Here is a 26,042-nt window from a genome sequence, read left to right on the forward strand (position 1 = left end):
ATTACATGTGGCTGCTTAGACGTGTCATTAATAGAACATCCCGCAAGGAATTGCCTGACTATGTACTCGCACTAGATATCCAAAAAGCCTTTGACAACCTTAGTCAACCAGGCATTCTACAAGAACTAGGCTTGCCTTTCCGAGTCAGAAGACTCAAGCCTGGATTCGGAACTTCCTCCAGCACCGACCGATTCGTCTCAACCCCCATACACACCAGCCTACCACTTACTATCTTGACAGGGGCGTTCCTCAGGGATGAATCTTGGGGCCTCTACTTTTCAATCTTGCGATGAATCGCGTAGCTCGTACTCTGGAGAAAGACACTGCCGCCCGGTCCGCTTTCTACGCGGACGATGTTGTGGTATGGACCGAGGCCAGCGATTTCCGTTCCAAAGTGTCTATGCAGCCTGAACTGCAAGCTGCGATCTTCAGCCTGGAGAACAGCTTGTCCCGCTTCCAACTCCAGTTGTTCCCTGCCAAAACGGAACTGCTCAGCGTCGACGGCAAACGTGCAACGAATAAGGACAATATCATATATCTTCAAGTAGGAGACACCCTAATAGAATCTCATAATGGCACTATTCGTCTGCTGGGTCTTCCCGTTAGTAGTTGCAACAGCCCGAAACAATGTATAGCCCACGTTAGGAAGACCTGGCGCCCTACTTTACACCTGGTCACCCGGTTGTCCAATAAATATGGTGGGGCACACCAACACGCTTGTACCGTGCTCGCTCGTGCAGTGGCACATGGACGATTATGCTACGGCTTCCCGGTGTATGATCTACGTCCGTCCAATGTTAATGACCTTCATAAGCTAAATCGCCATGTTATCCGTGCGGTTAGTGGCCTTCCTAACTTCACGCGAGTCGATATTCTGCATCAATTGGTTCCATTTCCGCCCCTTCCAACCCTTATAGAGGAAACCAAGCTGCGTGCGATTCCAGCATCATGTGGAGCATTCTCCTCAGGGACGAGTGCTTACCGAAGGGGATCAAGTAAAAAGTGATTTTAACCAAACGAACTTTCTGCCGCGCATTCCTCCGCGGGAGGGACCTTCGATCGGCATCCCACGTCGCAGACCATTTAGGAGAAATCATCAAACTGTCAGAGAGCAGTAAGTTCGAACCCTCGTCAACGACAAGGCCGAAGATGAGGCAGACATTCACACGGGCGCTGCGGTTGACGGAACAATGGCGGCCATAGCCTGGACCTCTACAGATATCCCCCAAATAAATGGATCCCGTCACGTCCTCTAATACATACGGGCTTGTGGAAGAAGTGGAACTCATGGGAATTTTTGGAGCAATCCGGCGCATTGGCGAATATTCCTCTACCCTCTCCATTAAGAAGTTCCGAATAATCACGGACTCCCAAGTCGCACTTTGGGAGCTGAACCATGTGTTCTCGCCTAATTGCACGGTAACCTGCATTCTGACTTCGGTACGCGACCTATAAGAAGAAGGCTTCGCGCTTCGCATCGCCTGGACACCGGGGCACACCATGAGTGCAACCTTCTGGCGCACGCTGCTTCCAGGGAGCGACTTCAAGCACCTCCCGCGGTTACCAACGCACCAACCTCCTCCCTCCAGTCGGATTGGCAACTTCGGCTTCGTCATCTGAAGAAACTAAGCAGACAACTCTTGCAAGATGCGACACCGGACGGAGTCCTCAACCTTCTCAATCCTCTTTCACGCTCGGGGGAAATATTCGCGGATAAAGTCCACACCAATGCGGCCTACACCCCTCGCGTCATTTACAAATGGACAGCCCCTGCAGGGTCCGAGCTCAACCATTGCCCACAAAGTGGTTGTGATAGCCCAGCAAATTTATTTAATTTAATCTGGCTCTATCACGCCTACGACAGAAGCCGTGCGCAGGTTTTAGCCATGGGCCCGGTGCCTACATCCGAATCCGAACACATACGCCGGGTGCGGGAAGATCCACCAACCCTTGAAATGATTACCGAATGCGCTCTTGAGAATGGTCTCTCGAAAATGGTGTAGCAGCTTGTCCGACTCCCTTAGAGTGCACCAAACACGCTCCACCTGCCCGTTTACGTGTGAAAAGTGAGAAAAAAAAGCGAGTGAACTGTGAACCCCATATGAACAGCGAGCCTTTGCACGAATATGCAGAGAACTCTGTGAACAGTCAGCGTCGGCCCAACTGCTCTTTCCCCTACCTTTTTACCCCTATACCCTCAGGGCATCTGGCTTCGTTACCCCAATAAAGAAATTCTCTCTCTGTCATGATAGCCGAGCTCACGTGAGCATGCGCCTCGTGCGGAGCGCCTGGCATCGTCCAGGCTTGCGCGCGGGCTTGCGCGTTGTGAGGAGCTCGCAAAAAATACCAGTAAGAAATACCAAGCGTACGTGAGCTTGCGCCTCGTAAGGGGCGCCCTGTGTCGGCCAGCTCGACTTTCGAAAACACTCTGCCCAGCGTTCGTGGTGTAATCTCTCGCGTGCTGTTCTCCTCCCCAGTTCACGTGCGTTCGCAACTGAATAGGGGAGCACAGACGCCGAGCTCGCCCTACAGAAGCCGAGTTCGCGAAGTCGGCTGCCACGGGTTCTAGCGCGCGCTAACGCGGTCCACTCTGGGAGAGTTTTGAAAGCCTGCGGGCAAAACTATTCGAGCCTGCCAGTCATGGAGAACTTTTAGGGGCAAGTGGGGAAATCCATGTGAGGCGCAAAGGTGAAACATGCGGGTCTCTCGCAAAGGGAGAGGGGCCACCGATGTGCTGTTTCCCCAGCCTTTCTCCACTAGTAGAAGCTGCGGCGATTTTTTTCTGTCCAAGCTAACCGCCTTCGACAGCATCCAGACCAATCTCTCACGACCACCAAAATACGCATCGCTGTCGGTATCAAATTGAGCGCCAGCGCGCTTGGTCAACTGTGTTCTTCCGAGCTACATGTCCAATTGACGCTTGGCGCTTCGCAGCCTACAGGGGCCAGGCGGTGGTCGAATTTCCAGTCTTAAGAATGCCGCAGCGTTGAAAGCACTCGAAGACGGTATCTACGCATACGCCCCAGCTTTCGACAAGACGCTTCGTTGTCTCTGTCTGTCAGTGTATATATCTTCGCCCTTATCCTGTCCTTATCGCTTCGCTATGCAAAATTTCCCGTCACGCGTGGGAATCTGCGTGAGTGGCATTTATCGTCGGGGTGAACAGGCCTTCCAAAGAAGACCGATATTCCTCGTCCTTCCAAGCTGGACAAGTAGTACGGTGGTGGTAATTACTTTTCCTTCCTTTGGTAGCCTCGTATTGCATTTTAGATTTGTTTTTTTTCTTAACACTCTAAACGGTGCCGCTTTTTGATGGAGAATGCATTCTTGCTTGCTTTAACTAACCTTGTATCCGCTCCGCTTGGTGTTCTGAAGCCGTGGTACGTTCTTTATAACTAAAGAAGTAAACAACGAAACAAACGGATTACGGAAAGAGTGAGCAAAGTTCCTTTCGATGTAGCCCAGGTAACGGCATATAAAGCTCCAGCGAGCTTTGATTGTCGGCTGCTCGGCTGCAAGCGCTTAATACCTGCGCGGCTGAGGACAATTCGCTAGCTCCGCCCGGCCCTCGTAACAGTTGTCGAGGGCCCCTGTCCTAGCGTTCTCCTTACCAGATCGCAGTACGCTGCGCTGACGAGTGAAACGAAACTTGCAGAGCGCGTGTTGTGCTTCTCAAAATTGTTTATCGCGCCTTCCCGCCCCCTCTGGCGCCCTACATAAAGCGCGCCAGCCGACAAAGCCGTCCTGGATCAATGCCAGTCGTCTCGCCCTCCGTTACCCTTGCCCACAACATGGTCACGTGCTTGATGGCGGGCTCCGGAAGAGAGGAGGCCGGAGCGCTTTATTTCTTTATGCCCTCGGCCTTCTAACGCCGCGCCACCGCCGCCTCAAGCGGCTTCTTTCCGGCGTCAACGTTTACGAAGGTGGAGCAGCGCTGACCTTGCGTCTGTTGGGACACAAACGGCGCCACGATTTCCTGCGTCTTAGCAGCGCTTGCCGTCGCGTCAGCCGTGCACCGTCTGCAGACGCTGAAGTAGAGCCGACGCGCGCTGCAAACGTAAGTTCGCCGTCTGCTTTGATCTCCGCGGTGTCGTCGGCGGTGCGCCCAAGACGGGCGAATCGGGAGGCGACTGGCATGCGTGTAGCTGTAGCTTGGACGCCGCAATTGTTTACGTTTTCACTGGTGAGCGGGTTATGTTTCGCCTGCGCGAAACGAAACATCGCTTCGTTTGTGTGGTGTTGTGGTGGCAGGGGCGTAGCAGACGATAACTGAAAGTTTGCGGGTCCGTATTTCCGATGTGTACACTTTTACGGTATTCCACGCTTATTAAAATCACGTTTTCTCAGCTGAGCTGATGAAAAAAACTGTCAGCCGTCACACCCTGTGAAGGTGGATAACAGAGCACACGACTTTGAGGTAACGGAACTTAGGCGAAAAGTTGAGCATATCTGATTTTTTCTACAGCGTCGACGGCGGTAATGCGTCAGAAATACACATCCGTACCTGCGCATTGTTTTTATTATTTTACTGATCTCGGAAATGGTGCCTATTATTAATTAATTTAATCGAAGGACATGTCCGAGTCGTGCGACATAAGCGTGATACCTAATTCCCGTTGTTATTATGAAAATGGGGTCTATTAATAACAAGTCTTCGCGAGGTGCATACAGAACAGATGACACCTGTAAGCTCGAGGTCCAAATAATATTTTGAACGACACCACATTTCCTGTTCAGAGAGAGAGAGAGTGAGAGAGACGCGCGCGCATCCTTTTTTCGTTTCTTTACCAACGCCTTCCGCTTTAAAGACGCCTAAACCATCGGGAATTTCTTTTTTTTTTTTTGCGCACAAGAAAAGTAAGCGGAAGCGTAGCCATATAAGCTTCGTTTGAAGAAATATCGCCGTTGCTGCATTGCATAATTAAGTCGAGCAATAATTGTACAGAGGAGACAAACAGATGCGAACAGCACATGGCTTTGATAAATGCTTGCTCTCAGCCGGTAGTGCAGTAGACTCTCGATAAACGGAACTTCAAGGGACTGAAAAAATTAGTTTCGTTTAACAGGAGTTCCGTTTAACAGGAGTTCCGTTTACTGAGAGACATGTGCAAATTTATGAACTCTAAGCACTAGAAGATGAATGTAGCTGGTAGTTTTTCAGAAAGCAAAACTACAACAGGCTTAGGCGGAACATTCACAAAGTTGATTTGGCAACAATGAGTCGCTGAGCACTACAAAATGCATCAATTATTTTTGTTTGAGTCCTTGCAACTGCATCTTCACGGAGGCTAGAGGCCGGAACTTCGCGAGTGCTTACGAGCCACCGAATTTAGCAGACTGCAATGTCGTAATGAAGCGTGAATAGCACCACGATGGCATGAACGAGGCGGCAGGAGCTGAGCCCTGTAACCTCGGCTTCAGAATCGAGACCGAACGACTGGAACAAGAACTGCGATGTTGCATTCGTTGCGCTAACACGGCTAACCACTTACGAGACGAGGCTTACGAGGCTAAAAAAAACACGGAGGAAGAAAAAACAAGAACGAAACAGCCGGAACCGTGAATAGCTGATTCTCATGCCGAGATGTATCACATGAAGTTCGGATTCTAGTTTCGTTTACACGGTAATCTAGAAACTTTAGTTGCGATTACCAGACGTTTTTTTACGAATACAAAACCAACCAACGTACCGGCTACTGTTCCGTTTAAGCGGCAATTCCGTTTAAGCGATTTCCGTTTATCGAGATTCTACTGTATTTAGAAGCTACGCCCATACACTGGTTTGCCAGGGGTTTTGAGAAGGTAGTGTCTATTATCCCGGCAACCGTGAGAATTACCGTCAGACATTTGTCACGGCAGCCGCCTCTCATTGGCTAAGCACGTTACGCGAAGATTCTATGGGGTAAATATTTCCTACAAAGCCGTGTTTGCACCTGCCCCTGTAGCGCTGTGGTATAGTACTCGGTTATAAACGGGAAGGCTCAGGTTTGTGTCCGCCATTGCAATGTGTTTCGGTCACCGTGATTTTGCTAGTACTTTTTTTTACTCTCGTCTTTACTATATCAACAGATCAACGCACAGTACTTCGAGAATTTGTTGGGTTACGTTTAACACAGGTTGTGTTCTGTGTCGGTGGGCTGGGTTAGATTAGGTTTGTTGCAGTTGGGACGGATTAGGGTAGGTTATGATGCGTTCGGTTAGGTTACGTTACGTTAGGTTCGGTGAGGTTATGTTACTGGGTACATTTATTTAGCGCAAAACGAGGGCCACAAGAGTAAGAAAATCGCGGAACGAAAGCTAGCGTTCGTCCTGTAACTTTCTTACTCTTGTGGTCGCGTTCGTCCTGTGATTTTCTCACTCTTCTTGTCCGCCTTTTGCACTGGTAAAATGTACCCAGTGTCGTCTAACCAACTAGCCCAACTTTCCGTCCTTAAGAGGTTATGTTGCGTTAGGTTACGTTGGGACGGAACATTATCCAGCTTTTATGGGACCTGCCGTGAGAATTTTCCGCAGGTAATTCTCACGGCTGCCGTGAGATTAGACGCAGCCTTTTGAGAATACTGTATGCTCCTAAACTGAACGCCTCCTCAACGAAGCGACGCTTCAGGTTAGTTTATTTTCGCCTTTTACACCGCTGTGGTCCGCAACATGCATCACGCGAAACGTATGCGAGGAAAAAAGAGCAAGCCACAGCTTTGCACTCCAATTCGTATACGGGGCAACGCGGCGGCGATGTGTGGCGATGTAGATGTATTTACAGAATGGGCTACCGACCCAAACCTCCGCGGTAGTGCCGTAGCAGACGGCTGGCCTAACCGAGCTGTGGGCGTTCTCCGCCGTTCAACAGACGCTCCAAGGTCTGTTGTCCTGGTCGTCTTCAAGGCTTCCTCCAAAAGGGTATGTTACAATATGGTCGCTCAGTAAAGAATGAAGCGAGGTTCTTGAAGAAATAAACGTTTATTGGAGCGGACTTGTGATGTGATTCTCCATGAACTTGATACACAAGCATCGAAGCAGCACGGCTCCTGCCGAAGATGCGGACACTCAACATTTACTGTGGACGTGCCCTTCATTGGAAGCGGCGAGGACAAGACACCTCCGAGGCACAGGCCTCCACCCTGGCAGACCACCTGACCTTCATCGGTGGATTTGGGGACCCCATCATCGCTCCCTCCTTGCGTTTCTTCGCGAGACGGGAGTTAATCTATACCTGTGACATAGTATTTACGCCAACAAGCATACTATCGCAATATAAAAAAAAGCAGCGAACAGGGTGGCGTGCTCAGACGATAGCCGGCGAATGTAATACAGCGGCGTTTTCTTTCCACGCATTTATCTGCAGGTGGCGGAATTCTCAGTTTTGTTTATTTTATTTCCGTTTAAAAATAACCATTTCTGGCGAGCCTAGATTATCCGGATGCAGACGACCGCATCTGACGCAGCGCAAGCACGGTTTTTGTGCATATCAATGGTGAGAGGCCTCGAGAAGCAACTACGTAACGATTGAAATGGACGCCAAATGGGCATGTTCGAAAGGGCCAAAACTTAAATTCCGCCCCTGTTGTGGTCTCGTTTCTGGAAACATCAGATCAGGTCAACAATGCTGCCGATGAGACAAAAAGTCTACGACAGGGACCGTTTCAAAACGATTCAGCGTGCCTTGCTGATGCGGCATGCGAAAGGGGGATACGCGCCCTTCGCATGCAACACACGATAAGGTAGCTGAGCGTGGCGACCCGTTGGTACAAAATTTCAATTACGGTGTCGTTTAATGGCAGAATCGCTGGTTCACGGTCACGTCGCGTAGCTAGGCCGCAGCCCGAGCGAGAGTAGAAAAAATTGGCCGCGTATCTGCTCCTTTCGTTGCAAATGTCGACAAAAGACGATAGTCTTTATCGACTTTTGCCACGTAAATGCCTCCCTTCGCATTCCCGCTTACCTCTCATTTTGTTCCTCTTGCGTCGCGCTCCTCCCAAGGTAAAGACGCCAAAGGTTTGCTAAAATCATTTTAAATTTACCGCGTTCCACTGCTCCAAGCCGGGTGTCTCGATGCCAACGCTGCCGTACGGCGAAGACGCGCGTGAATCGAGGCGCCCTACTTAAACGCTTATTGAACCGCGTTTCCCTACTCCACGTGCGTTGCAAGAAGAACGTGGAACCTATCTAGTGCAACCTTTCGTAACTGTTGCCGGTTGATGTCTTAAAATGGCGCCAGAAGCTATAGTGGCGCGGGCGACAGCAGGCGACGGCGGAGTGAATTTTTTTCTGCAGTTGATGAAGTATTTAATTTCGCAAAAATCAAGCATGTATGAATTTAAATAAAGGAACACTGCAAATATCACTTCTGTATTAATCTGTTGTCTTACATTTGCGTAATGTCTTGTTCTCCTTCAACAATGTTGACAAGTATGAACATTACACCGGGCTTAGATGGGTAGATTTAGCTGTGACTATATAAGACTATTGCGCAGGCCTTGTTTTACTTTGGCCGGGTGGCTGAATCGAGTCACAGACAGACAGACAGACATACAGACAGAGCGAAATTTCTGGGTTTAAGTAGCCCAAGAAAGATTATCGTCTTTAAAACTTGGCTATGGTGGTGGTGGTAGTGGTGCCGCATACCCACTCATACCAAGGGCATACCCACTCAAGGGGATTGGCAAGTATTTTGTTTAGGTGCGGAGTACCTTAGGACCGCACAATGTCCGTCCGCGTCCGTGCGCATAGCATTCAGAATCGCACAAAATCACACAGGCACCGGCAGGATTTGAGCCTGTGTCTGGTAGACCAGACAGAGTTAATGTCAGTCGTCTTACCAATTGGCCTACGACCGTCAGTTCGTACCCCCGAGAGTCAAACGGCTTACTCGCTCACCTGTAACAGTTGCCAAGTGCCTTAGGACCTCCCAGTGTCCGTCCGCGTCCATCCGTGCGCACACCACCATCAAGCGAAAATCAAGCGAAATGCATTTTGAGCCGTGAGTTGGTTTCATTTAGGGAATAATCAAGGTGCAACTCACGGCTCAAATCGGATGATGGTGGCGGCGCAAATCGGATGTCACTCGGGGCGCAACTTGCATGTCATTTCGAGTCCCCGTACTCCGCACCCTCGGCATCATCCACGGAGTGGAGATGCTGCCATTTTTTAGGTGCGGAGCACCTTAGGACCTCACAATGTCCGTCCGCGTCCGTGCGCATAGCATTTACAATCGCAAAAAGTCACACAGGGACCGGACAGAGTTAGTGTCAGCCGTCTTACCCACCGGGCTACGACCGTGAGTTAGTACGCGGGAGTCAGACGGCTTACTCCCTCGCCTGTAACGGTGCGGAGTACCTTAGGACCTCCCAATGTGCGTCCCCGCCCATCCTTGTGCACGCCACCATAAAGCGAAAATCTGTGCGGAAACTACCTAAAAGGGTACAAGAACACTCCAAAACTGTCGAAAACAGGCACAAACACAACCTAGCAACGAGAAAACGCGTAAAAACACCGGTGTAGTCAGGTTGGGATCAAGTTGTAGTACATGGTGACTGAGACCTACGCTAGATGACGCTACGCGTAAACACGAGATGGCGCCGCGGTGCACCGCGTATATAAGCGGGTTCTGGAAATGACACACCTTCTTCCCGCCATGGACGGAAACGAACGTAAGAAACTTCACGCTGCTGCTCAACGTCTACGAAGAAAACGAACTTCCCCGAACACGAAAGCGCGGCAAGCGGAAGCAAAGCGACTAAAAACGAATGACGGTCGGGGCGCAAATCGGATGTCACTCGGGGCGCAACTTAGATGTCATTTCCAGTCCCCGTACTCCGCACCCTCGCCATCATCGATGGAGTGGAGATGCTGCCATTTTTTTACTGATATATTTCTCTTTGGAGGCTTTAGTGGAGAAAAAAGTGCGGGCATAATTTCTGTTCAAGCGCTCACTTCTACCACTACTGTCCTAAAAGTGTGGTTGTTCCCTCTTCCATAGGAACCGGTGAAACACGAAAGTGACATGTGCCTTCACACGAGCAGTTGAGTGTTTGTTGTGTATCGATATGAACTTGCACGTCGCTATTTATATTTTATTTAAGGCAATGTTAGACGTATGAACGCTAGACACTGGATTGCACGCGGAAGATCATTGCGTAAATCCGACTGAAACCACAGGCGCTCGCAAACCGTCCCTGCCAACGAAACCAAACGGGTTGTCAACGAACTGTTTGGTGAACACACGTCCGCTGCAGCGAAAGAAGCAGCATCGGACCGTGTCACGAGTGCGACATCCGAAAGTCGACTTTTCAGCAGCTTACGCAGCAGCGTGTCCCTCGTACACGTAGGCTCTGGCATAGAGGCGCGAACTGTCGGCGCTCATTAGCGTCATGATGCAGAACTTGCTTCGCCTCTCCTAGATGGCAGCACCATCTGAAAAGTAAGCTATAAGGCGCCTTTGTCGTCCTGTGCACGCGTCTTTTCATAGCGCAGTCGGGTGCGGCGTAAGAGTCCGTGGCTCGAATCCCGGCGCCACCGCGTCAATCGAAGTTTTTCTGGCGATGTCATTACCGTGACGGATATGACCTCCGTTAGACCTTGGTGGACCCCGGCATAAAACACTTTCGTGTTAAGATATCACGTGCTTGTAAATTTCTGGAGATTATAGAAAAATTCCTCTGTCATGGGAATCACTAAAACACGAAAGTGAAATATGCAGCAAAATCTGCAGCTGAGCATGGTTTGCGGGTCGCCGGCTGACTTGTGGGTGTGCTTGGTGAGCAACGTCCTGCGGGCGGGTCGCTTCGGCAAAGGTGTACTGGCGTCATTTTCGTGACGGCTATGGCGTCAGTGAAATCTTGGTGTATTCCGGCATAAAACATTTCGTGTTGAAATATAAAATCCGAAAACGAACAAGCCTAAGAACGTAGTCTTTCGTACTAAAGGTTGCTTCCCGCCAGAAGACCCTGTGTGCAGGGATGCACCCTATACAGGCTGCTTGCTTCGTTGTGCTGGCGTCACTTCCATGTCGAATATGACGTAAATGAAATTTTACTGAATCCCGGAATAAAACACCTTCGTGTTAAAAATTCTATCGGCCAGACGCGCCTCTTAGCCTCCTCAGACAAATGGTGTAAAGTGAAAATGGCAGCATCTCCACTCCGTGGATGATGGCGAGGGTGCGGAGTACGGAGACTCGAAATGGCATCCAAGTTGCGCCACGAGTGACATCCAATTCGCTCCCCGACCGTCATTCAATTTGAGCTGTGAGTTGCACCTTGATTATTCCCTAAATGAAACTGCAACTCACGGCTCAAATCGAATTTCGCTTGATTTGGCTTGATGGTGGTGTGCGCACGGATGGACGCGGACGTACATTGGGAGGTCCTAACGTACTCCCCACCGTTACAGGCGAGGGAGTAAGCCGTTTGACTCTCAGGTACGAACTCACGGTCGTAGCCCAATGGGTGAGACGACTGGCACTTACTCTGTTTGGTCTACCAGACACAGGCTCGAATCATGGTGGTGCCTGTGTGATTTTTTGCGATTTTAAATGCTGTGCGCAAGGACGCGAACGCGGGCGTTGTGCGGTCGTAAGGTACTCCGCACCTAAAATAGGATAAGCAGTTGAGGTTACAGCCACGCTGTCCGGGCGCTTCTACAGTGCGGTCCTCAATATGAAAACTGTGTACCGGTGCGGAGTGCGAACAGCGTGGACAAAAAACACTCCCACTCAGAAAACTTCGGTGCCCGTGATCCAAGTAGGTAAGCGTGGAAAGCCGGCATCAGCCTGCGGCAGCACAAGTGATTTTGCGTCCGCCGCGGCGAAGGCGGTTTAGCAGCGACAGTCCAAGACAGACACGCATAGTGATAAACAAGAAGGCGTAGAGCGCCGCCTGGGGAACGCTAGACAAACTGTCAACTATTTTGCATAGTTTCCGGGAAGCGGCGCTGGCTGGCGGACGTGAAAGCACGCAGGAAAGGTAGGGAGCGGGAAAGGGTAGGAGAGAGTAGCAGGGGAGTGGCTGTTTCGCCATTTTTCGCTCACGCATTAGGAAATTATTATACAGGCCAATGATTATACAGCCAATTGGCTGGGCGCGCACACACTTCGTCTACTTTAGAAACCACTACACGGAGCATACCCATGTGGGAAAACCGGCCACCAATTGCTATATATATCTGGAAACGAGCCTCAAGGAAAATTTCCTTTTTCTGCTATTCATCTCCGCTACACAATAAACAAATCAGACGGCGTGGGTAGAGATAGTTATCGGCTTTATGCCACACTGCTCGCTTCTTCGTCGTCTCGTAACTATAAATTTCAGATCATAATTATGCATATATTAATAGCACTAATTGCGCTAACTTGCGCGCCCAGGGACAGCCGATAGGCTTGCATAGACGGTCGAAAAATAGTGATCGGTAATGCATTATTATTCTTATCAACATTTTGTTGAGCGAAGCACGACATTCGTATAAATGTCTTTGAATACGTAGTCAGAATTCGTTTATATTCCAGTGAACCTTGAGGGCATCATCATCATCATCGTCGTCGTCGTCGTCGTCGTCGTCGTCGTCCTCTGGGAGGCTGAGAGGGGCAGGGCAAGAAGTTTATAAACTACACATCAGTTCACGCTCGCACATAAACGAACCGATCAGGCCAAATGATGATCAGGAGGCGCACACATAGAAAACTCGCATAGCTTGGGACTTGCCTGGCCAAATGGAGCTAATTTTTATGTGTTCCTTCGAATAGCTCGACCTGAATTGGTGGTTAGAATTAACACCAATCAGCTAATTCAATTATTTCTCGGGATTTGTTTTCATGAAACTGTAAACGCAAACTAGCCGGAAATGGAGTTTTAATCAAGTAATGTGCCCTGAAAAGTACCTATAGCAAAAAATGTACTCCCTAGGCATGATCTAAAGAAGTGGACGAACCTCCACGGTAGTACCGTTGCCCATCCGGGTAGCAAAAGGGAGGATTTAGAACGACTTAACACCATTTGTGAGATGGCGTTCGGTTCCTTGTATACTACCACGTCCACAATAAACGCCCTATCTGAGGTAATCATCTCAAGCGGGCGGTCGCCATGTTAGTCTTCTGTTGTCTCCGTGCACCAGCACTTCAACCGTGGCCTAATGCTAATTAGAACGAGTAAGCAGGACGCGACGGTTGCACGCAGCTACAAAACCAGTACCGTACGTATACCCGTATAGATGCTTTAACCAGCGCGATCACAGGCAGAGAGCGCGGCCGTGTTGTCTCAATCTGTTTATTTTGGCGATAGGTGGTGTCAAACTCTGCTGCTAACGAAGAGGCAGTTATCGCCGTTGCAAACAATTGCAACGTTCATCTGCTTCGCTTGCTTGCGCATACATAGACGATTTAAATTCCCGTGCCAGCGCGCCAACGCACCCGACTGCAGCGACTCAACTTGCCCTGGCGGCACGACTGGCTGCCCGGATGTATACGCCTCGAGATTCGCGATCGCTGCGCCGACTGACGCCGCTTCTCCGCGGCGTTTGCGGGATTAGCGCTGCGTGGCTGATAGGTGGTCATGCAGTGTTTTGGTCCTCTTTCGCTTCTCTTTGCCTTTCCGCGCACTAAACAACTTGTTATGGTGACGTCTGTAAGCTAAGTGCACGTTTAGAGCACTTAAAAAAAACAGCTGCGTCTTGGTAGAGCGCTCTAACGGCAACAGGAGCTGCCCGGGGAGGCGGTTCTGCGCGCTTCTTATCCGCTCTTGCGGGCGTCGGCGACGGCAGCATCATATCACCGCTGTCACCTTCGAACACGTCAGCACAAGTGAATTCTATTTATTGTCGCCTCGTTTAGACCTGATATTGGCACTGTAAGAGGTTGGTTCGTTTTGCAGCGCAGACAACAAATGCGGTTTTGCTTCGAATATGTACGTCGTAGAAAAATAGGTTTCGGGGATGTGATAACCCAATAGCTGACAAAAACTTGTGGCTTTTATGGGAGTATAAGCCACGCGACAATGTTAAGTACACTTAAAGGCTGTGCATTGTCAGATATGTTCCCACTCATGTCTTATAGTAAGAACCAAGGTATATGTTAATGAATCCACGGGAAAATGAATGGTCTGCAAGTCAGGAATAAATAGAATAGTCGTACGGGAATGAAAAAAAAAAAAAAACCGAGTGCAGCCTCTGAAATGCTAAATACGTTTGTTTGAGCAAGGTAGTATTCACCAGACCAACTAGATGCGAAATGCACTATTTCGCTAGACATGATGGGGGGGGGGGGGGTGAGGAGGAGGACGCTAAACTATCGTTGTTTAGAAATGCGGAGCGAAATGAACGAATGAACGCTTTAGTAATCACACACACAAGCTGCGTGTTCACTTTTCGTTTGTTTTTCGCCTTCAACGAACGACTGATCACTCGGCGGACGCATTTTTTTGAAGAATACAGGGTAGGCAGTTCACAATTAATTGTGAACTGCCGTGGTTGTTGTGAACTGCCCTGGTTGCTTGTCCCTGCTGCTTTATGGACAAATTCCCAGTTGGGCGCTGCTGGTCTTAGTTGGGACCAGCTGGGACCAGCACCGCCCAGCTGGGAATTTGGCCATAAACCAGCAGGGACAAGCAACCGTTTTCTCTAGGAAGCGATACGAGGTGTCGTTGGAAGAGTTGATTGATTGATTGATTGCAGGGTTTAACACGCCGACGAAACGGAGACGATGAGGCACGCCGTAGTGGAGGGCGCTCCGGATTAATTTTGACCACCTGGAGATCCTTAACGTGCGCTGAAATCTCGTACACACGGGCTCGTTGGAAGAGTGTCGTATCTGATAAGAGTCTCTGATTTCGGTTTATGCTAGATTCTGCAGTCTCCCTGTGTCATATGACGATGTTTCGAAGAAGAGTTTGGTTTCGAAGAAGAGGTATGAGTTTCGAAGAAGAAGAGTTTCAAAGAATAGGTATGAGTGCTCCGCTGGATTTTCTAAGTGCACAAAGTCGATTTACATCACAGGGTGTATGGCCGCTACATGACCATCGGAGGAAACACTGCTTACAGAGACACTGCCACTAAATTTCAGGGCAGCGGAATTGCAATCAGCTGCATGCAAATGCTGGCTTCGGGACGCCGGCCTGTGACACACGCCCGGCGCTCATATACATCTCACTAAGATCGCGTCATAAACGTTTATACTCTCGTGAACACACCACGCTTGCAAACAGAGTGCCTGCTCCACGTTATTCGGTATTTCGAACGCGGACAAACGGTAAATCGCTGTCTTGAACGAGCCCCAAAAGCAACGGCGACAGGGGGGAGCGGGCCGGGGACTCCCGCGCCTGCTTTCGAAACGGGCCGCTAGGGGGATTTCAGTGGCGCCCCTACAGGCCGCGCTCGAGGCGTATACAACATACAACCTCTGTGCTATCAACGCAGCGCGGCCGGTGACTCGGCGTGGCCGGAGCTTCAAGCCTCGCCTTGGGCCGTCGTTTTTTCTTATTTGTGAAGGACTAGTAGTGCCATTTGGTGGAAAGATTTTCATGTGCCCCTGTCACACGAGGAACGGCCGCAAACAGCATTTGGATACGGCGACAGGTGTGGACAGCTCGCTGGTAAGTGGTCTTTCATCAGTCGATGCGTTTGTCAAACGTTTGGATAGGGTTAACAGCGAAGTACCCGGGTACCCGTGCCGCTCAGCGCTCGTACGCGCACGGGCAAAGAAAAAAGGGCACACTCGTATTATTTTACTTGTTTGTGGGTTTTGGGGTATGCGTTCGCATTCTTTTGTAGGCTGGTTTGTAACAGGGCATTCGAGGTAAAATCGTTTGTCGCGCGCGGCGTCGTTTCAAAGCAACGTGACGGTTACTTCGTGCTGGCGAAAATCAGCGCAGTCAGACGGAAGCGGGAAGGAACGTAGGGAGGTCGGGGAAGAGGGCGCTAATATATAAAAGAAAGCGTAATGCAAGACGAGAAATATAACACAACCCGCCTGCATTTCTCCGAACTTCAGGACAGAGCCGCACACGGGTACGTTGTCACAAACTCGAGCGTACGACGTCTAAAAGTACCGTATATTTTTTTATTTTTCATTTTTCAACGTGACCTGAGCCACTTATCTTCTCATTGCCGCGCATGCAGACCTGATTGTGTCCCTGTGTTTGAGCGCACAGCCATCCTTTTGCGACATAAGAACCAGCAAACGCGAGAAATTGTAGAAGCCAGCCCCATCAGAAAAGCTGGTTCCGAATGTGTCAGTCATCCCTCTATCGCCCTGCTTAATCGAGAAGTCGCATATTTAGACGCACATTGAGCGCTATTTCGGTGCTTCTGGGAATGCGTGTTGGGGGTGGGAGGGGGGTCTTAATCCATGTATGAGGCGGTTATCTTTGCTGATTTTTCGCCTTTCGTGCACCTCAAAGTTCGTTTTGTGGTTTTGTTGTTACGGTTTTTTAGTATTTTCGGCTGAGTGCGCCGAGAATTGTGACGCATTGGGGGAGCGGCAATTGGGCGCTTGGGCATATAAAGCTTTGAATTGTGCAATAATAAACTAGTTGCGAGTGTGCGCTTGTGCCGTCTTCATGTGTTCTTGTCCTCGTTAATTTGCGCGCAGTTTATTTTTCGCAATGCATAATTACCAACTCGCCCAACTCGCAACCCTTTTACAGATCCTATACTCCGTAAAAATGAGTTGCCTGTCCTTTTAGGTACGGCAAAATCTCGCGCAGCGCATCGTTCTGCCAGGGGGCCATATCCTAATGTCAATGCACACACTATGAAAGCAGCTTGCACTTAATGCGTCACATTGTCTGCTGATAAGCATTTTAGATTCGCCCCTCTCATCATCATTCACTTCGTGGAGATGGCGGGATTTTCTTTCATAGCTTGTTGTCACTGCAGTAATTAATAGCAGAATCAGTCCTACAAATCACAGAAACGGTTCGTTTCACGTTACACACTAACACACTTTGCACCACACGGAGGAACAATCGGTTGCAGTGATGAGGCATAAGGGTAACTTGTTGTTAAAGGGTCATTGAAGACAACCAGCAAGTTGATTTCAAACGGAAGTCGGACCTCCGCATAGCCATTTCAGCATTGATTTAGTGCCAAGATGCCTTAAGTGCTGAGAAATCGCTGTTCAACTGCTCATCAAGCGTGACGCAAACACGACTGCAGTCGCTGTTTGCATCAGGATAAACCGGAAGCAAGTGAAGCAGCGGTGATTAATAGCAGTATACAAGCAACTGAATACAACATTACCACGTACCAAACAGTTTGGTCAGTTCCGGTCAAATCGCTCATGCTTCCCCAAACTCCCCTGTCATTTGCCGTTCGAGACCACTAAGCAAAATGTTTCTCCATTGGACCTGTGATCAGTATTTACGCTTCACTGAAGAAGAACATTGGCCTTTTGAGGCCTCGCAAGTTTTGGCGTCGAACGATTTTCTCATGCGTAGCTCGCATGCTCCCTTGGAAAGCGGTACTGCCACCCCAAGTATGGACGAGTAGCACCATCCAGCGGCAGCCAAGAAAGAAGTTGTGCGCGTCAGGCCACTTAAGCCCTTCCGGTGAAAACGTGTTTTTGCTAGTTTCAACCTTATTTGTAAGGGGTAAGGTGTAAGAGGGGTATAATAGTGTTCCCCGTGAGCTAATCTATCAACCTAGAGAGACTTGCATTTTAACTTCACTGTCATTTAAAGTTGTGCTCGAGTATATTGTGCGGAAGTAATATCTTTTTTATTGCTGCAAAAGCCACGATGGTTAATGTACTGGCACTTGGTTTTATGAAGCCTTTGCATTCCTAATTTAAGTACTGAAATTCGCAGGGAACCTGGCATAGCAATTTTATTACTGTGCCGAATTATTAAGTTCGTTTAACCATAGTGTCTGTTTTGAATTTTACATGTGGGGCATTTTTTTTTCTTGCTTGCTTTTTCAGGTAGATGTTCCTTTGACTCCCTGCCTGCATTCCGCGAAAGGGGAAATTAGCCTCCGCATCGATGGCCAGATTGTCTTGACTGCATCATCTTTACTGGGAGGACTGTGTAGTCTGTTTGCATCGTTCTGGGTTTTCAACATTCAATATCCCAAGAAGGCACACAGAGCTCTAACGTTTGTGGAACATGCCTTTTTGGACCTTGCCAGCACCAAACCACGTGTGAAGGATTTAGAACTAATTACCTTTTATCGCATCAATATCCCTCACCAATATTTTATTTGTTTTCAATCCTGTAATCATTGGATAGTAGTTTAAAGAATTTCGTATTATGTTTCTGACGTTTTCTTTTTTTTTTACTGAACAGGGGATATTTGATGGGCCCTTCTGTATGCTGATAATACAGCTATCTTTTAGTGAAGCAATAATATTAACCAACTAATATAACTTGAAACAATTATCTAAATAATGTTGGCAACTGGTGCCAAATGAATCAACTCAAAATTATCGGAAAAACACGAATTACATGGCTTTTCCTTCTCACTCTGAAGAAGCTGTCGCGATACCACCCATTCTGTTCTATATCCTTGCAATTAACCCCTCAGACTGGGTCACTTTTCTTGGCGCATTTGTGTCTTTATCAAAACGCACTGGTATTTTCCGCAGCATATTTCTCGTTCTTTATATTACTCATTTATCCATAGCCATCTCATTGCTGTCTGTCTCCTACATCATTTATCTCTTGTGCCTTTACCATCTACAAAATGCTCGTTACCTTTCAATATCAAATCGTTACACAGCTCTCGCACATTTCACCACCAATTGAAAAAAATTTTTGTTGTTGTAAACCACTGCAACCATTTTTTTCACTTTGTGTACTGAGTACTGATGCGTACTGATAAGTACTCACGCGTTCTCAATCCTCTAGTATTATATAATGATGTCACTTACCATGCCGTTGTGTTTGTGCCTATATGTTTTTCGCGTATTTCCAGTTCTTGTAGTAATATTGTTTCTACAGTTTGTTCAACTAGCACACAGATCGCTCATTTCACCACCAACTGAAATTTTTTTGTTGTTGTAAACCCCTGCAACCATTTTTTTCACTTTGTGTACTGAGTGCTGATGCGTTCTGATAAGTTCTGATAAGTACTGACGCGTTCTTGATCCGCTATTATTATATAATGATTTCACTTACCATGTGGTTGTGTTTGCGCCTATCTTTGTTTTTCGCGTATTTCCAGTTCTTGTAGTAATATTAATTCTACGGTTTGTTCAACTAGCATTCTATTGCTGTCTTCCATTCCTAACTGGCGTGTTTTTAGCAATTTACCATTTGTGCTTTCTTATAGGAGGTCGCCCTAAGTTTTTATTTCGGAGCCTCCTTGTGTACACCATGTACCATGTAAACTTGTATGCGAAAGTTCGTTTGAAATAAACCTGAAACCGAGCAAAACCGTGTGAAATCAGTACTCCGGCAGGGAACTAGAAACTCTCCCTTGTGGCCTTGAAAAAACTCCTTTCGGAAGGCCTACAAAACCGCCCCAACTTTGCAAAACTCCATTCAAAAGAAATATATGCTTCCCTTGAACCTCCTAAAAACTCCCCTCGCGAGGCCTACAAAACGTAAAACTCCATGCAAAAGAAGTAAATGCTTCCCTTGAACCTCCTCAAAACGCCCCTAAAATAACATAAGTACTTCCCAAGGGAGCCATAATAAGCTCCTATTCAACCGCCTAAAAAGTCCATAAACATCACTTAAAAACGCCTTGAGGAAGTAAAGAATACTCCATTTTGATCTCCTTAAATTCTCCCTAACATTTCTTAACACTCCCTAACTACCTCCTTTCTATCACCTAAAAACACCCTGTTTTGAGGAGGTAAACAAAACCTCCCTGTTCCATGTAGTAAAAAAACTCCTACAAGGAGGATCACTAGAGGACAGGCGAAAAAGAACCTCTAGGGAGTATATGGGTGGAAAAAAAGTTTAGAGTGCTGGGCCGCGGTGCTGAACAGTGCTAAATTTGGACACATGTCAACGCATTAGTATGCTTTGGCTCTGGGGTCGGAAATTTGTGCAAAACTAGCAGATTTTCCCTATTGTTTCAGCGTTTGTTTTATATCCATAATATGTTTCACTTCGTGGGTTTGAACAAATAGTCCGAATTCTCCTTCCTTGCCGGAATGCACGCTTCGGGACATTTTTCTAAGCTTGTCTCGAATTGTTGCCTAAGGAAAACAGCGTCAGCGCTCGGCAAATTGCCAGCGTGCAAGCGTGCACGGTTGTCGCGGGAACGCGGGAATGTTTGTTTTAAAGACAGACTTTTGATGATATTGACTTTTTTATTGTATCTCTCTCTCTCCATATATATATATATATATATATATATATATATATATATATATCAGGGTGTCGAACCGGAACCGAACCGAACCGGTATTTTTTCCGGAACTGAACCCGAACCCGAACCGTTATTTTTTGAGCACGCTGAACCCGAACCGGAACTGAACCGGAAAAAGAAATAACGGTTACCGGTTCATGCCGAAACGGTTCGACCCTCTGTTGTTGATATTGCACAGTCAATGCACTTCAGGCCTTTTTTTCTTTCCCGTACCATCAACTTCGTACTTGCTCGCGCACTTTCCCCTCCAGACAATTGAACACTATCACGCTCTATGTAACAACAGGGGAAATGAATGAGCACCAATGTAGCATTGGTCTGTTGCTGCTGGAGGCGCGAGCGTAGTGCAAGCTGACCAAACGAAATGTCATTCTCGGCAGCTTGCAGGTGATATAAAACGACTTTGCCCTTCCCTAGCTGCGACTTCATTGGAGAAATCAGGCTGCAGGAGTGCTCCACTGCGCAACAGCGAAAGCTCACACCCGATGTGTGCAAACTTTTTGCATTTCATAATTTGTTTTAAAGGTCCGACACCTGCAAATTATTAATACTTGACAAGTGTGACCGCAGGAGCTGCTCAGTGGCTAAGCTGTTTGCTAAGCCGTTTGCCCAACTCGCTACATTGCTTCTAATGCTACTCGTTCCGGAGGGGAGTACTGCTGTGGACGAATTAAAGAGCGTCTACCCAAAAAGTCCCATCTCATGCTCCACGTGTCAAATTTCCCTTTCATTTTGTAACCGCATTATCTGTTATAAGATTCCGCAATGTAGCACACGGAACGATGGTAGGGGTTCAGGCGGTACGATGACATGCTGATTGTAATGCACACTTTCGGTATCGCAAAAGGAATTGCAGTGGTCAGAGCAATAATGCAGTGACTGAGCGTAACTAAAGCTTACTTTTAACAAAAGTGTGGCTAACACATTCGATAAGGTGCCAGCTAACAAATTATTCAGGGTTACCAAATAATCTAATTCATTGGTAGTATTTATGTGCCTGTTGTAGAATTTTTCTGTTTTGTTACAAATATAAAAAATGTGCGCCATTGTTATTAAGCGCTGGTATTTGAACACGCCAGTAGGCAAGACTAAATTTAAGGCCTCAAGGTTAGCGTGATGGGCGATTGCATAGCGACAATTGCGATTTCAACAAAAAAGGAAAGGAGAGAAAATATATCCCACCATCATATCTCTTGGCGTTGGCTTTATGAATAGTTGCTAGGACAACAGAAAGTCTGAGCGATAAAGAAGGTGGTAAATCGTCGCCACTTTATGTGTTTTTCTAATATCTCCTAATTGTTTAAAGTTTCCTTTGCAATTGCGCCAGTGCCCTTGGGGAGCAGCACCATTTTGAATGTTAGTTTGTGTTTTGATTTTACGGTCGTTTTAAACTAGTAAATGTTTTTTTTCTAATTTTAGTGATAATTCAACTCATCGAACCGGTTCGCGAACCGGTTCAAGCTCCCGAACCGGTTCGCGAACCGGTTCGGTACGTGATTTTGTCGAACCGGAACTGAACCGGAACGAAATTATTTCACCCGAACCCGAACCGTAACCGAACCGGTATTTTTTTCGGTTCGACACCCTGATATATATATATATATATATATATATATATATATATATATATATATATATATATATATATATATATATATATATATATATATATATATATATATATATATATATATATAACACAGAAATAAGGGTTGGCAGTCGAGAAAACCTCGGAAAGCAAAGGGGAGGATGTGGTAGATCATTGAAACAGATTAAGAATTTGGAAAGAAAGAACGAAAGTAAAGAAAAAATGCCCGCCAGGTGGGATCCGAACCCACGACCTCCAGAATACCGGTCTGGTGCGATAACCACTACGCTACCGGCGGGGCGATTTTCCCATTCACTTTCTGGGGTATTTATGTTAGGTATGTTTGTTTCCTGTGCTTGGGGGTGGTAGCCAGCGCCATTCGGACTAATCGGGGTGAAGGGGACCTTCTTTTTAACCCCCGGGTCGTGACTCGAGTGTCTACGACATGTCCAGAGTGGTCGACCAGCTTTGAACCCTCTTAAGCTCCCTTTGGCAACAAGACTGCCAGAACAGAGGCCCTCGCTATGCATGTAGCGAATCAGAATAGGAAATGAGGGGCTCGTTGAAAATAACACAGAAATAAGGGTTGGCAGTCGAGAAAACCTCGGAAAGCAAAGGGGAGGATGTGGTAGATCATTGAAACAGATTAAGAATTTGGAAAGAAAGAAAGAAAGTGAAGAAAAAATGCCCGCCAGGTGGGATCCGAACCCGCGACCTCCAGGATATATATATATATATATATATATATATATATATATATATATATATATATATATATATTTACTTTTTAAATTTGACTTGGTCCTTGGAACAGTGCAAATAGACGAGGATGAGGCCATGCGGCTCAGAGGGCAGACTAACAACAGGCGTTTATTGCTCAAAATTACTTGTATACAGAATTCAGTTGCAGCAAAGGAAGGAAAGAGTGGGGGAGGAGGAAGAAACACATCGACATTTCAAGCCGTCACTGCAGCTCACGCGTTATCACGAGATAAAAAAAGCAATTTCCTTGCCGGTTAACAGCACGGAAGGGCAGCTCTCACGCGTATCTAAAATAAGTCTTATGCGCTTCAACGATCTCTCGCGCCGTTTGATTCTTACCTTTATAAATTAAGGGGCGTTTTTACACGCCAGGATACCGACTACAATCTTTACAATGTGCGCCTAGATGTCCGTTATCTCCTTTTTCCACGTTATTGCGATGCTCGCGCAATCTGGCATTGACACATCTTCCTGTTTGTACAAATACTTTTTTGCATCGTTTAACGGTATTGAATAAACCACGCCATCCGAGCAGACCACGAACGGCGTGCGATGTTCCATGGGTGCTACACTTATCAGACTTGACGTGGCTCTCATCAACTTTCTTGCAAAGCTTTGAGAGCGTCTTTGGAGCCCAGAATAGTACGTCTACGTTAGCGGGTTTTCCCATCTCCTTCAGATTGTGCGGAAGCGTGCGAATGTAAGGGATAGTAGTGATTTTTCTATTATCTCTCTCTTTTGGAGCATCTTGCCTATATCGTTCATCCTTCACTTGTTTTAGAACCTTCTCGTCTACGGAAGTCTATAATTGTAGCGTATAGCCGGAGGCAGTCAGCCGAGCTGTCTGTCCGTCAAGGCTGGCTTGCATTACGTGAAAACGGGATCTGTTCAGCGCATTTGATGCACACAGATTCACGATCCCGCGGTTTAATAATTTTGAATGGGCAGAATTGTAGTTGCAAGGCTTCGAACAACGAGGTTCATAAGCCCAACAAATATGGTGATCGTAGAAATGCAGTCGTAGATCCATAAATCTGATGCTGTCATCAGTCAGGGTTTCATGCGTCCCACAAAGCGGTTGGAAAGAACTCTGGGATACAGTCAAAATTTCCGAAACGGCACTTTTCAACCGTTCTTTTGTTGTGTCAGTCAGCAGAGATGAGATAATTAGATACAATTTGAAGGCAGAGATAATTAGAAGGATAAGAATGAGGCGGGGTGCATTCGGCAGACATTCTCAGATTATGAATGGCAGCGTACCATTCTCCCTGAAGAAAAAAGTGTACGACAGCTGCATGTTACCGGTACCAGAGTGCTTCAATGCTTGTGAATGATTGTGCCGGTACTCACCTACTGGGCAGAAACTTGGAGGTTCACTAAAGGGGTTCAACTTACATTGAGTTGAGTCAGCAATCAAATTAACTCGGCGAGCAACGGAAGATGAGAGGTGCAACATTAAGGGACAAGAAGACAGCGGAGTGGGTCAGAGAGCAAATGCGTGTTAAGGACATATTAGTAGTACCTAAGAAGGAATGGACGTGGGCAAGGCATGTAATGCGAAGGCAAGATAACCGTTTTAAGGGCAACAGAGTGGATCCCTAGTGAAGGCAAGCGTGGAGGGGGCGGCAGAAAGTTAGATGGGCAGACGAGATCAAGAAGTTTGCGGGAATAAATTGGTCGCAGTTAGCACAGGACCGGGATAATTGGAGATCTATGGGAGAGGCCTTTGCCCTGCAGTGGGCGTAGATAGACATGGTGATGATGATGATGATGATGACAGACCTGAACGTCTTACCTTTACATCGTGGGAGGCGGTTTGGCGTTTGCTATAGTTACTGGCGGTTACAGGTGCGCATGTGGACGGGACCCAACCACAGTGAACTGTAGGGGGAAACGGAGGTGGTGAATTAATTCCGGGTACACCAACGGGCATGGCGGTCGATGTAGCGGGAGATTTCACACTTCAGGCTTGCCAGAGATATTTCGCGGGGTTTTGGGGAGGATTATCACTCCCGCTATTTTGGAAGATTTAAATTAGCGCATGAAGGTTTCGTCTTTTCTAGTGAGGGCCACTGTGTCAAGGCAGCGTGAGAGGGGCCTGCGTCTTGTAGTCGCTGCTTTTTATTCATACCAGGCAGAGCGGACAGAGTTATGACGCGGTTTATTGAGGGCTGCGTAGAACTGCGTCAGTGCACCGACGCTCTTTATCAGTTTGCAATGAGCGCTGTTGTAAAAAGGAAGGACGCTTTGACCTGGGCTTGTACTGTTTTGATCACGCTTTGAGGGAACATGTGGGCGCCTGCCATTCGCAGAACTGCTGGAGGGCCGGTGGGACCACGGTGGACGAATACATACAGGTATTCTTACACCGTGAGCGGGAGTAATTCGCCTGGGTGTTTCGCCCGACATGAGAGAGAGAGAGAGAGAGAGAGAGAGTGAGAGTGAGAGAGAGAGAGTGAGAGAGAGAGTGAGAGAGAGTGAGAGTGAGAGTGAGAGTGAGAGAGAGAGTGAGAGAGCGAGAGAGAGAGAGAGAGTGAGAGTGAGAGAGTGAGAGAGAGAGAGAGAGTGAGAGTGAGAGAGAAACTTTATTGAAGCATCAACTGGGTTAACGACGAGTGGTCACCAGCTCTTGGAGTGCGCCGGTGACCTGGGCTGCCCGTTTAGCGAGTCCTAGCTGGCGCTAAGGATTCGAGCTGCCTAACGTCGTTCCCATGCTGCGCAGAGCACCTGAAAGAGAATGGATTGTTAGGGAATCGCCAAATAAAATGAGTTTGTTTGGGAGGCTCCAGAGTCGAACTCGGGAGAGAGCATCCTCGATTTACCAGTCCTGGACGGTCCGCGGGCAGTCCGAGCACTGCGTTCGGACCGGAAGTCCCACAGGAATACACGGGAATATCGAGCGCCGGATTGCGTATCGGGCAGTCCGCGGACGATCCGGGACTGATAATCGAGGAGGCCCACATATGGATAAACGCGTGTAGTCTGGGAAGAAGTATTTGGGGAAGGCGCCAGTATAGTCCCTCCCTGTCCCTCCTGTAGAGAGGGACCAGTGGTATCGAGAGTAGCGCCGGCCGGGAGAGGCGGTTATGACAGGTGAGTCAAAAGGCTGTTGCGGGTTGACTGGGAACGTGCCGAAGGTAGAGAGGAGAAGGGGTCGCCAGCAGTAGTATGTGAAACGGCAATGTTGGCCCAACTCATTTTCGGGTCGCAGGGGCGCCGGAGCTGACGAGGTGGTTGCAAGATCCACTTGTGGGGTCAATGACCAAACGCCCCCGCGTCGCGTTTGAAAGGATAGAGCCCCGCCGCCTTGTCTAGATGCACAGCACACTGCCAATACTACGCGGTTGTCGTAGTTGAATGCGCTATGGCGCCTCCAGGCAGCAGATTGTCT

General features: G+C 47.9%; 1 protein-coding gene across 3 annotated transcripts in view; it reads left to right on the forward strand.

Annotated features, from left to right (window-relative positions):
• Positions 1-2,855: 2,855 nt before the first annotated feature.
• LOC144149997 (sulfotransferase ssu-1-like) overlaps positions 2,856-26,042 on the forward strand; it is a 49,023-nt gene continuing 25,836 nt past the window's right edge. The window contains exon 1 of one of the 3 annotated variants that reach the window (XM_077681763.1): positions 2,856-3,226. The gene's annotated coding sequence lies outside the window, so the exon portion shown is untranslated. Of the gene's footprint in view, positions 3,227-3,304; positions 4,058-26,042 lie in introns of those variants that run through there. The other 2 variants (XM_077681764.1, XM_077681762.1) reach the window with 2 other exon arrangements.

This window comes from Haemaphysalis longicornis, unplaced genomic scaffold (genome assembly GCF_048455015.1).
Source record: "Haemaphysalis longicornis isolate Haplotype H1 unplaced genomic scaffold, Haemaphysalis longicornis Haplotype H1 scaffold_8, whole genome shotgun sequence".
NCBI classification, from domain to species: domain Eukaryota; kingdom Metazoa; phylum Arthropoda; class Arachnida; order Ixodida; family Ixodidae; genus Haemaphysalis; species Haemaphysalis longicornis.